Raw genomic sequence first — 13,478 nt, 5'->3', positions numbered from 1 at the left:
AGGAACTGAAGAGTTGAGAGGGGCTGATCTGCATGACCTGAGAGTCTACCCCTCACTAAAACCAAGAGAACCATACCTTGAAAAGGAGATGCAGACTTGGTGCGGGAAACCCAGGGGGTCCTTGTAGAATCTAGATAAAGACGCCATTCTACCATCCTGACTTTAAATTTGATGCACCATTTATGCTTTTTAATTACTCATCCTCTTCACAGTCATTGTATAAGTTTAGGGCAAGTAATAGGTTTATTAGTTTAATTGTTATAGTTTGGACTAGACTGACTAGGACTGTTTTATTTTCTTTTGTTCAATGATCGAGATTACTCCCATTGTAGCATTAGGGCAAGTTAGGAGTTTTTCCAAACCCCTTAGAAACTGTTCAATAAACACTGTTCATCCTTTGCGTTGCGTTCATACTTTTGATACCATAGGTTCCTCACAATGAGCATATAAAGAATTCAAGTGGCCTGGAGGGGTTACAAAAATATGGACCCCAAAAGTGCCTTACTGGGGGAGGGCCCCTGAAGAGATGTGGTAGAGGAATCAACCAGAGGGGGGGAAAGTTGAGAGGCAAATGAATGCGTCATTCATGGGGTCAGCCCCTCCCCGCCTCTATACTGTAGAAACGAGGGGAGTCCATCATATATGTCTTCTGGCCTCTATTCACTAAGACATCCTACCAACCTTATCCTGGAACAAAAGAGGAAGAGTTGAATCTGCAAGCTCAAGAAGATGTGAATATGCTGTAACTGAAGATGATGAGCACAAGTGATACCACTGCCAAACTGGCCCATGTAGATACACTCGAGATGAGCAGATATGCAATCACAATGAAGAAACAAAATCACAACATTACACGTGCATTTAGACATGAAGAATGTTACCTGCACCATAAGGCATTAGTAACATGACATAATCAATGTGTACGCTGAAACGCAAGGCAAACAAAATACATATGAAGCTTGCTAAATATAGAAACGCAACAGTAATGAGTCGCCATTTTGGATAAAATGGATGGCAAAACCGTGTTAGAGTGAATGGAGCCCAAGGAGTCTCGAAGCTGCAGCAAGATTTGACTTGCTAAATTAGCCAAAAATACAGACCTTTGCAGGCCAGACAGTAGCTGCACAGCTCCCCCACCCTCCAGGTTTGGATAGCTCTGAGGAGAACAGAATATTATAATTCCCACGCGTTGAGCATATTTCTCTTAGATTATGTAAAAGAATAAACAACCTTCCAATGCGAAATGCCTATTAATTAGAAGCTGAATACTGGAAGAAGAATGGCTCCAGTGGCCAGAGAGGGTAAAGACAACCATGTTAATATGTGCTAAAATCCGAATAAAAGTCAAAACCTGGTCTCCTCACACGTGACCTATGATTGCAGAACCGTGTCCATTCATTAAGGTTCAGACAGACAGACACCTGCCTCGACTCGCCCATAGATTCCTAGAACGTGAGGCACTGAACAAGACCAAGTTCAGAGCTAGATAGCCTGGTGTGTGGTCTAGGAGATCAGGGATGGTTTCTTATTTACTTGGAAGACGCAGTTCCTTGATGTCGCACCCCTACCACTATTTCTGACCATGTGCTGATGATTTGTCAAGTACTCAAGGTTGGTCAGTAAGATGCCAACCAATGAAAACCCCCAATGTTATGCTGCCCTGTAACCGTTGCATCAGCCAATTACCTGTTTTTGACATGATGCCTTTAGTATTAGTATAATGTTAGGGGTGGTGCAAGGTGGTGGCATCAGATAATCATGTCCAATGGAAAGACTAACACCTATGCATCATACATGTAGCAATTCCCTAACCAATCCCCAGAACCTGTAGGGTTTTGGAACCAATTTTGCAGTATAACGTCAGTTGTGACGTATTTGTGTCTTATAATCTACTGCTTTGCATTGTAGAGAAGGCAGAGCATTGGAGACTTGAGTGCATTTGTGCTGTCCCTGTTTTACATGGATTGTAAATACAACAGGCTTTTTCCATGTATCTTGACTATTTCCGTTATTGGGCGTGGGACTTCCCGGCCTGTCTGTTTCCGCTAACACTGGGACTTTCCAGTGTCTTTTTACAGTGGCAGATTAATACGTAAATATAAAACATGCCTGGTTTGACATGGTGACACCTGGGCATAAACAATGATGAAGGCTAAAAGCATTTGGTGTGATTTTACTGTCAGCTTGCTGGACAGTGACTCATTCCTGGCAGAGCCTTATGTTAATTCTGCCGTATTCATTTGTTTGGGCTGCATTTCACCCAAAATACCCATTTGCGTTCACCTAAGGAAACTCTCATTTTGATCCCCCTGAGAAGATGTGTTACCTCCTCCCCTTGGGGGTTGCTGAGAACCAGTGCTTCAAAGGCGATTATCACAGTACAATGGACAACTCTCACAAGGTTGCTGATTACTGGAGAGGATGTTTTATTTTAATTGGGTATTTATAATGCGCCTATACAGTGTGACTTTCTGAAGGGATACGTGTTCCACCCTTTTAGGCTTAACCTAGAGCTCCCACACTTCCTGTGCCCATCCCCTCTTCCTGCCGACAGAGAACTCTGGGTATGACATCAGAGGTCACATGACTCTTGTTGCTGTGGTGTGGATTGACCCTATACAGAAGGCTTGTGATTGTCCAATCTGCTCGGGTGACCCACCCCTTAGTTGATTCTTATTTGGCTTCACGTGGAGCCTGGTTAGGAGTACAGTCTGCTCCACAGTCCTCTGCCAGAGAGGTGAAGACCCAGGTCTACAAGAAAGAGGTAAACTCTTTCCCCCAACCATCCCAGGGGACCATTTGAGGCCAGTGCTGCAGTCAACAGCCTTCCTCTTGCCTGATCACTGGAACCAGGATCCTTCAAACCAGATGAGAAGGTCTCCTGCAGTTGCTCTCTGGCAACCTTGCTGGCATGGAAATGCAGAATAAAGGGCTTAGTTTACCACTGGAGCCCCTAGACTGGGTCTGCCAGCGACTCGGAAGCCAAGAAACAGCATTAAGCCCTGTTACCCAACTTATGACGCTTTTCGAGCTGTCTTGAAGGTGCTCGACTCACATGGAGCTGCCACGGTGCCTGTTGTGCTGCCTTTGGTACTCAAAGCGTTTTGATCTGCTTTTTTCCCACTTCCAGGTTTCTCCTAAGCAACTCAACACATTGCAGCTAGTCATCTTAATCTGTCTTGACAATGGACTCATTCCCTAGGTAACAACTCACACAACCTGTCTCGACCACAGACTCAACCCAATGCAAGCTATTGCTGCGCTCGTTAACTCAAACCACTGGAAGCCATCATTGACTGGCTGGACTCCTTGGGAAGCACAACTTAACCCATCTCGGCATTGTCTCGAATGTGATAAAGCACCTGTAAACCTATCTAGATGCACTCATGCTCCCAAGAACCAGCAACAAGTGTGTATGAGGTGGTTCCGTCAAACTGGCCTACCTCCGAATACCCTAATGACACTCAAGGCCACACTCTTTACATTTTCAAAGACATCTTCTTTTGAATGTCACATTGGTGGTGAAATTCTTGCCTCTTTTCCCCTGCCTTCAAGATCCTGAGTGCCCCCTTTCATTACAAAGTCTGGCTTCTCTGTGTTCTCTCTTACAAGGATGGGTAAGTAGTGTTTAAATTAGAAGTATGTGCTTTTATTCATTACTCATGCCTGTACTCCTGCAAAGCATCAGCCATTTCATCACACCCCCATACTTACAAGCTCCCCATGGTCCACATCGAGGGTTGTGGGAGGTGCCCTGCTCACACCTAGGCCCCTCATACCTTTACAGCAGGAGACCTGCGCTTCTGATATGATATGATTAGGTTATTTATAACTCGCTTAATACCCAGAGGATTCTAAGCGCGGACCAGAACCTGTGTTGCTCTGTGTCGTCTTGCTTGCAAGGCGAGCATGTTGCCCCTGAGCTATCCTCCCTGCCAAACGTTAAAGGTATCGATGAGCCCTGACATTTCAGGAATGCTTTATTCCTACCCTGATACACCCCTTAAAGGTAAGTTCCATGTGCTTGCCTGGTCCCTTGAACCCCCTCACAAATGTGACAGGGTAAGACCAAATAGCGGTTCTTTTCGAAGTTGCAAATAAACAATCTTAGAAATCTCTTGAGGCAAGATAGCTCATTGTATGGCTGTAACTGCATTTGTTTATAGATAAAGAGAACTGATCGTTTTGATGTCAGAGCGCTGTGACGAATCCTTGGATGTTGTCACTGCTCCCGTGGCGGAAGCCCCTTCCCATGAGGCCAGGAAATTGAGGCCGCTACCCGATAGTCTCCCTGGGGGTGGTACTCAGCGATAGGATCTCATGGGGGGACAGGACTAGGGATGACTAGACAAGGAGAACGTGGTATGTTTCACATCAATCCCCCTCACCTAATCCTCCTTTACCTTGTCATCCCGTGTACATGTGTCATGTATGTAGTAGTAACAGTACTGAAACGAAGAAGAGGGAACAACCCCTCAGCCAATGAGGAGGCTCGAAGCGGGGCCATCCCTGCTCCGAGCCTCCCTGCGGCTGAGAGGCTGCCTTCGCCCCCCGCCGGGGACTCGGGTAAGTCTTTTTAAAATGTTTTTATTCCCTTCCCGACGGAAAACTTACCTTCTTAGTCCTGCGTCCCCGGCGGGGGACGAGGGAAGCCTCCAGCTGCGTGGAGACTCAGACCGGGGCCATCTCTGCCTGCACCTCCACACGGCTGGAGGCTTCACTCTTCCCCTGCCGGGGACGCAGGTACATTTTTTTTTCCCTCTTCCCCCCCGTCCCGCTCCCGCCCTCCCAACCCCACGTACCTTCTTTTTGATCCTTTTTCGGGAGCGGACGCGCTGGGAACACTTGTGTTCCCAGTGCGTCCGCTCCCGATGGCCGCCATGGAAAGGGAAAACGGACTCCGTTTTCCCTTTCCATGGCGGTGGCCATTTTCTTTTTCTTTTTTTTTTCTCCCGAAACGCCGCAGCGCCCAAAACTCTGCTTCGCTCGGGTCCTTACCTATGGGCCCCGGGGCATTACCTGAGTCTGTAATGCCCCCGACACTCGGGTTCTATTGATTAATTGGTACCAAGCGTTAGGGACAGTATTAGGCATTTTGACACATGACGGTGGACTCCTTTTCACTAACTTGGACATTCGGTAGGCATCCTTAGTTCCTTAGTTGAGGCGGGGAAACCCCTCTTAGAGTTCAGAAGGGATAGGTTTCCTCTTTATTGTCAATAAATAAATGTTTACTCCAACAATCATGCCACCTGTGTGTCAGTCTGGTACTTCTCCCCCTTGCAGCACATAAAAGTGCCAGGGGGAGCAGGGGGCATACAGAGGAGATTCGGGCCACTTACCTTGAGGCTCCACGGCCATAGAATCTATAGATTGTATCAAATGACGGCCTGGAAGAAACAAGTGTAGAGCTGCAGGCTGTGGGGTGGTCCTGGTCTCCTCCACCACTCCCCAGATCATCTGGTGGTAAGCGTAAGGACCATTCTCATGATGACCAAGAGAACGGTGGACGCATCTAGCTCCATGCTGCAACACCTGATGGTGGAAACCAGTGACACATAAGCGGACAAGGAAGATGATTATATCATAATTATAAGTGTTTTTTTTATAATACGCGTAATACCGAAGAGGTTTCTAAGCACAGACCAGGGATTCGAACCTGTGTTGCTCTGCATCGTCTTGCTTCAAGAGGAGCATGTTGCCACGGAGCTATACTACCCGTTACTGGTGATAACGCCCCTTTACAGAGACTGGATGGAATAACTAAGCCACTCTTTCACTTATGTGCAGGGTCTCTCAAAGACAGCCTGTCAGATGCGAAAGTGCAAAATATTGGCACGTGGCAGCCGCAGCCCCTACGTTGTCACCAGCACTTTAACGGCTCAAACAGTCTTGAGGACACATCTTCTTGCTCCAGAAAGAAAGTACAGGCTGTCGTGCAGGATGAAGCAGAAGACTGAGATGAAACCGGAAGACCTTGAGTGCAACATGCTCGTCAGCAGCCCTTCACCCTACCCCCAAGTCCATGTGGTCCTTTTTCAGTTTTTCAGTTTCTTTATCTCCCTTCCTATCTCCGTAAACATTCTGTTTCAGCTACGTATTGTGGCCTTCTCTTTGGGAATATGCATTCATTAGTGCTGGTAGGACCACCCTTTTCTTTCCTGTGAATGTGCGTTGCTCTGATGTCCAAGGAGTGTTCCTTCTTTGGTGTCTGGCGCTCACTGTTGTTTTGTATAAGTTGTATAACAGAGTACTTTCCTGCCACCTCATAGTGATTCCCCCAGCAAGGTAAAGTGGCCCCAGGCTCGTGATGAGCTGGGCACTGTCAGACACCATGGGCCAGATCACCCCTGCCCAGCTGGAAACTTGACAAGGGATGTCTGTGCTTGCCTTTGCCCCTCTGTAAGAACAGGCCTCAGTCTCTACCTTCTGGTGAGGTATCTGCTGGGGGCCACCTCTGTCTCCTCCAGCAGCACCACCTGCACATTCTCATTGCCCGGTGCCGAGCACCACACCACCTCTGCTGCACCCTCTCCCAATATTTCCATCATCAACTTTCCAACGCCAAAGTCAATGAAGGCCCTTTCCAAAGGCTCGTACATTCAGGCCACTCCTTCCCACACAAATAATATTGACCCTGCCTTCTTCTCCTCCCCTTTGCTGTCTCCTCCTGTGGCAGGGGCAAATCCCTGTTGTCACATCTGCCTCCTCACCTTCCTCCCTCTAAGAGAAAAGGACACTCAATTTCCATCTCCGGGCTATGCTCCGCGAGGAAACTACATTTACCATAATTACCAGAGTTGCATTTGATGAAACGTCAGGCCCTTCAGCGACTGCGCTTTTGTGACCAGCCGCTCTTTGCTGGTCATCGGTGTGCACTGAGATTTGGCGACCCACTCTTGCTGGCCACAGGTGAATCCGGGGGATTGTGTTGTTTATCGCTGTACTAAGCAGCCTATTTACTTCCGGAGAGAGGGGTTTTCCCTCAGGGGAAACACTATTGTCAGCACTTCTCTGAGCAAACCTTATTGCTGTCATAAGGACATTAAGATTGACGAAATTGGATGCATTAGGTAACCCCGTGCCCAGCTGAACTTACGAACTATCTCAACTCGAGTAACGTCCATTCCACCCCTAGAATTTCCGCAGAAGTTATTACAGCGGAATTGCAAACTTTGTGCCAGCTATACCTTAACACACTCGATTAATGACCTCCCAATGCAACCAAAGGGAGGGACATTTCTTGTGTTAATGACACTGAAGGCCACATAATGCCGGCAAACCAAGGAAAACTCGTTCAGTATGACCGCATGATTAGTAGCTCTGTCTCCAAGAGCCCATCTTCCTGAGAACTACCCCAGCGGATATGCTTATTTCATGCCCTCAGCAACATGGAAATGCCAACAAAGGTCATTTTCATTCCCTGCTTGGGAAAGGGGCAAAACTAAAAATAGCCCTCTTGAATACCAGATCTTTAAAAAGTCACGCTCGGACATTCATGACCTGATCGTAGACAATGATCTCGATATTTTATGCCTTACAGAAACTTTTATCAGAGCCACCAGGATTCCATCGATGAGACTAGCAGTACCCCTAGGTTTCAAACATTTTTGTAAAAACTGGGAACAAGGCTTTGGAGGGGGAGTAGCAATCATTGCAAAAAATGATATAGGACTTTTCATTTCACCAATCTCCTGTCAAAGCTGCGACATTCCACATGCTAAAACGACTCCAAACCCCAACAGTTTGATACATTTGTCCTAATTTATCGGCCACCTGAGGATATGCTAGATTTCAACGAAGAAATTACCCACATCCTAAATTCTTTTGAGCGGCCAAACCGTGCAACACTTTTCTTAGGCGATATATAACGCTGGCAGGGTGACAAATTAGACACTGGAGCCATTAATTTAGAGAGATCCCTAAACAATATACATTTTCAAGCTGGGAACAAGGAACCTAGAACAGATAAAAAAACATATTTTACACTGGGTGAAAACCAGAAATCTTAAAATTGACATTGACCAGACCCGGCCTCGTATTTGGTCGGACCATTATGTCATTGAATTTCATATCCAACTCCCAGAGGGCCCTGTTAAACGACAACCCTACAAAAGTAGTAACAAGTAGCAACTTAAAAAGGATACACTCTCAGGAACTATCAACTTGCCTTAATACAATTATGGCTGAGACATCAAATACAGACTATGTTGAACATCTGGTCTCGTCTTTTGTAAACAACTTGACAAAGATGTTGGCGAAAACAGCCCCCATTCGAACTAGATCAGTAAGAGGTAACTTCAGGCACCAAAAATGGTTTAACACATACCTTAGCGCATTAAAAAGGGAAAAGAGTAAATTGGAATCACTCTGGCTAAAACAACAATCCGAGAAAAATAAAAAGGCTTAGAAAGAAGCAGATAAAATATGTAAAATAAAATTGTAGAAACCAAAAAGAACTATTACAGCCTAGAAATAAATCAAGCAGCTAATAGCTAATAGCTCCAGATAACTTTTTGAGACCTTCAAACTTCTTGAAAAGTCTAAGGCATTTCAAAATTCCTTCTTGCCTGGAAATCAAGATTCCATAGCATTCCTGGCTGCGTTTGAACCAAAAATTGCGAAAGCAAGAGAGAAAATCAAAAAACGTTAAATACTGCAGCTAAACCTAACAACCATCAGTACACAGATCTTAAGTTGCAAAATCGACCTCTCTTTTCTTTCTCTGCAATATCTATACCTGATATGCAGAAAATGTTAGAGTCCATGTGGGAAACTTCATGCCCTGAAAACATCCTGCCCCCAAAACTAATTTTAGAACGCAAAGATTTATTCTCCCCATTTCTTACAAAATTTGTGTACGTATCTTTTTGAGAAGGTAGGATTCCTAATTCAATCAAGACTGTTTCCGTTACTCCAATGCCCAAAAAATCCAACCTAAATCCAAAAGGTCCTAATAACCTCAGACCCATCACCAATTGTAACTTTCTCCTTAAGATCCTTGACAAACTTGCATGTTTGCAATTCCAATCATATGTAGAATCTAATACCATTCTTCATAGCAAACAATTAGGCTTTCGGCCCTATTACAGCGCAGAGACTACATTAGTGGATCTCCAATCACATTCGCTAAAGAATCATCGACGAGGGAAAAGTGGGGTTACTGGTTCTACTGGATTTATCAGTGCCTTCAACTCTTTTCTATCTGACTGAGAAAATAGGATCCAGTGGGCTTCAGCTTGCTCCCCAACAGGTCTGATCTGGTGTGGACTCCCTGAGGGGGCAATCCTGTCGCCCATCCTGTTTAACCGATATATCAGCCCATTATGCACACTTCTCGATGACCTGGGTGTATTTTTTACAAACTATGCAGATGACACCCAGCTAGTCATAAAAACATCTGGCAACTATACCTTAAATTCTGCGGTCCTGTCTAACATCTACAACCAAATTGAATACTGTTTGTCATCAAATTGGCTCTGTTTCAACGGCAATGCAACAGAGCTTCTTATCTTAGGCTCAAAACCAGCCCGGGCAAAATTGAGTTCTGACTTTACAAGCTTCCAAATTGGATGTCACATCATCCCTGTAAAGAATAGGGTAAAAACCCTTGGCATCCAGCTGGAACCTTCTTTAAACTCAGATGCATATGTCAACCAGGTGATAAGAATTGCAATTGCTATATTCGTCTTATCAAGAACATCCACCCATATATTACTAAAATAACAGTGCAATCATTGCTCGAGCTACCATCATATCAAGACTCGATTATTGTAACTCTTTATTGACTGGCGCCTGAATCAACAACCTAAGAAAATGGCAAGTATTGCAAAATGACTCATTGCGTATCCTCAAGAAAATGGCAAGACGAGAAAATATCTCAAATCACAGACAAGACCTACATTGGCTCCAGATCCAGGATTAACTTTAAAGTAGGAACTTTGGTTCACAGATGTGCTCCTGCTTATCTTAAATCCTTAATGCCTCAATATCAACCAACCAGAGTATTGTGTTCCTTAAACAAAATGCAGATCACCCGTCCGAGTCCCAGGCATGCAAACGGCATTGAAGATCTTTCCCGGTACTAGCAGCTACCTCTGGAACTCATGACCTAGTGCACTGAGAGCAGAACCCATTTTAAGCGTTTTCAGGAAATCTGCTCTTCAAGTAAGTACCTCTCTTTCCAAAACTCTGCTTGCAAATTGATTTGCGTCCTGTTTATTGATATGTGTTCCTGTTGTGTAAATGTTGCTGAACACCTATACCTGCTGGCTTTCGCCGCATTACAAACAAATAAATAAAATTAAAATAAGTCAATGGCATAGCATCCACCAAAATACATCAAAAAAACACCCTTTAGGCTTTCCCTGCCCCTCCTACTCTTACACGCCAACAAAATCTACCCACAAAGAGAAACGGATCCTGTCATTTTATAGGATCCCTGCTACTCCTAGAATGCAAGGAATCTCATGATAGATTTAGTGACTCTGATTGGACAGCCAAACCGAAAGGATGGGTTCAGGCACCTTCATTGGCTGCCAGCGAGTCCCAGGGGATTCTGCAACAAGACCGAATATAAAGGGGTGCATTCGCTTCAGAGAGAGGTCAAGGACTGAACCAGCATGTGGATGCCCCGGCACTATATCTTCAAGACATGTCTCGTGAATACTGAATGTGCATGGGGGAACCCCTGAACCTGATAGAAAGAATACAATGTGCATGGGGGAACCCCTGAACCTGATAGAAAGAATACAATGTGCATGGGGGAACCCCTCAGCCTGATAGAAAGTACTGAATGTGCATGGGGGAACCCCTCAACCTGATAGAAAGTACTGAATGTGCATGGGGGAACCCCTGAACCTGACAGAAAGAATACAATGTGCATGGGGGAACCCCTCAGCCTGATAGAAAGTACTGAATGTGCATGGGGGAACCCCTCAACCTGATAGAAAGTACTGAATGTGCATGGGGGAACCCCTCAGCCTGATAGAAAGAATACAATGTGCATGGGGGAACCCCTCAACCTGATAGAAAGTACTGAATGTGCATGGGGGAACCCCTGAACCTGACAGAAAGAATACAATGTGCATGGGGGAACCCCTCAGCCTGATAGAAAGTACTGAATGTGCATCGGGGAACCCCTCAACCTGATAGAAAGTACTGAATGTGCATGGGGGAACCCCTCAACATGATAGAAAGTACTGAATGTGCATGGGGGAACCCCTGAACCTGATAGAAACAATACAATGTGCATGGGGGAACCCCTCAGCCTGATAGAAAGTACTGAATGTGCATCGGGGAACCCCTCAACCTGATAGAAAGTACTGAATGTGCATGGGGGAACCCCTCAACATGATAGAAAGTACTGAATGTGCATGGGGGAACCCCTCAACCTGATAAATGACAGACAGTACTGAATGTGCATCGGGGAACCCCTCAACCTGATAGAAAGTACTGAATGTGCATGGGGAACACCTCAACATGATAGAAAGTACTGAATGTGCATGGGGGAACCCCTGAACCTGATAGAAAGAATACAATGTGCATGGGGGAACCCCTCAGCCTGATAGAAAGTACTGAATGTGCATCGGGGAACCCCTCAACCTGATAGAAAGTACTGAATGTGCATGGGGGAACCCCTCAACATGATAGAAAGTACTGAATGTGCATGGGGGGACCCCTCAACCTGATAGAAAGTACTGAATGTGCATGGGGGAACCCCTGAACCTGATAGAAAGAATACAATGTGCATGGGGGAACCCCTCAGCCTGATAGAAAGTACTGAATGTGAATGGGGGAACCCCTCAGCCTGATAGAAAGTACTGCATGTGCATTGGGGAACACCTCAACATGATAGAAAGTACTGAATGTGCATGGGGGAACCCCTCAACCTTATAGAAAGTACTGAATGTGCATTGGGGAACACCTCAACATGATAGAAAGTACTGAATGTGCATGGGGGAACCCCTCAACCTGATAAATGACAGACAGTACTGAATGTGCATCGGGGAACCCCTCAACCTGATAGAAAGTACTGAATGTGCATGGGGGAACCCCTCAACATGATAGAAAGTACTGAATGTGCATGGGGGAACCCCTCAACCTGATAGAAAGTACTGAATGTGCATTGGGGAACACCTCAACATGATAGAAAGTACTGAATGTGCATGGGGGAACCCCTCAACCTGATAGAAAGTACTGAATGTGCATGGGGGAACCCCTCAACCTGATAGAAAGTACTGAATGTGCATGGAGGAACCCCTGAACCTGATAGAAAGAATACAATGTGCATGGGGGAACCCCTCAACCTGATAGAAAGTACTGAATGTGCATTGGGGAACACCTCAACATGATAGAAAGTACTGAATGTGCATGGGGGAACCCCTCAACATGATAGAAAGTACTGAATGTGCATTGGGGAACACCTCAACATGATAGAAAGTACTGAATGTGCATGGGGGAACCCCTCAACCTGATAAATGACATACAGTACTGAATGTGCATCGGGGAACCCCTCAACATGATAGAAAGTACTGAATGTGCATGGGGGAACCCCTCAACGTGATAGAAAGTACTGAATGTGCATGGGGGAACCCCTCAACCTGATAGAAAGTACTGAATGTGCATGGGGGAACCCCTCAACCTGATAGAAAGTACTGAATGTGCATTGGGGAACACCTCAACATGATAGAAAGTACTGAATGTGCATGGGGGAACCCCTCAACCTGATAAATGACAGACAGTACTGAATGTGCATCGGGGAACCCCTCAACCTGATAAAAAGTACTGAATGTGCATGGGGGAACCCCTCAACATGATAGAAAGTACTGAATGTGCATGGGGTATCCCCTCAACCTGATAGAAAGTACTGAATGTGCATGGGGGAACCCCTGAACCTGATAGAAAGAATACAATGTGCATGGGGGAACCCCTCAGCCTGATAGAAAGTACTGAATGTGCATGGGGGAACCCCTCAACCTGATAGAAAGTACTGAATGTGCATTGGGGAACACCTCAACATGATAGAAAGGACTGAATGTGCATGGGGGAACCCCTCAACCTGATAGAAAGTACTGAATGTGCATTGGGGAACACCTCAACATGATAGAAAGTACTGAATGTGCATGGGGGAACCCCTCAACCTGATAAATGACAGAAAGTACTGAATGTGCATCGGAGAACCCCTCAACCTGATAGAAAGTACTGAATGTGCATGGGGGAACCCCTCAACATGATAGAAAGTACTGAATGTGCATGGGGGAACCCCTCAACCTGATAGAAAGTACTGAATGTGCATTGGGGAACACCTCAACATGATAGAAAGTACTGAATGTGCATGGGGGAACCCCTCAACCTGATAAATGACAGAAAGTACTGAATGTGCATCGGAGAACCCCTCAACCTGATAGAAAGTACTGAATGTGCATGGGGGAACCCCTCAACATGATAGAAAGTACTGAATGTGCATGGGGGAACCC

This window comes from Ambystoma mexicanum, chromosome 9 (genome assembly GCF_040938575.1).
Source record: "Ambystoma mexicanum isolate Mex_15411 chromosome 9, UKY_AmexF1_1, whole genome shotgun sequence".
Lineage (NCBI taxonomy): Eukaryota > Metazoa > Chordata > Amphibia > Caudata > Ambystomatidae > Ambystoma > Ambystoma mexicanum.
The sequence above is the reverse complement of the archived record's forward strand: the minus strand, read 5'-3'. Positions refer to the sequence as shown.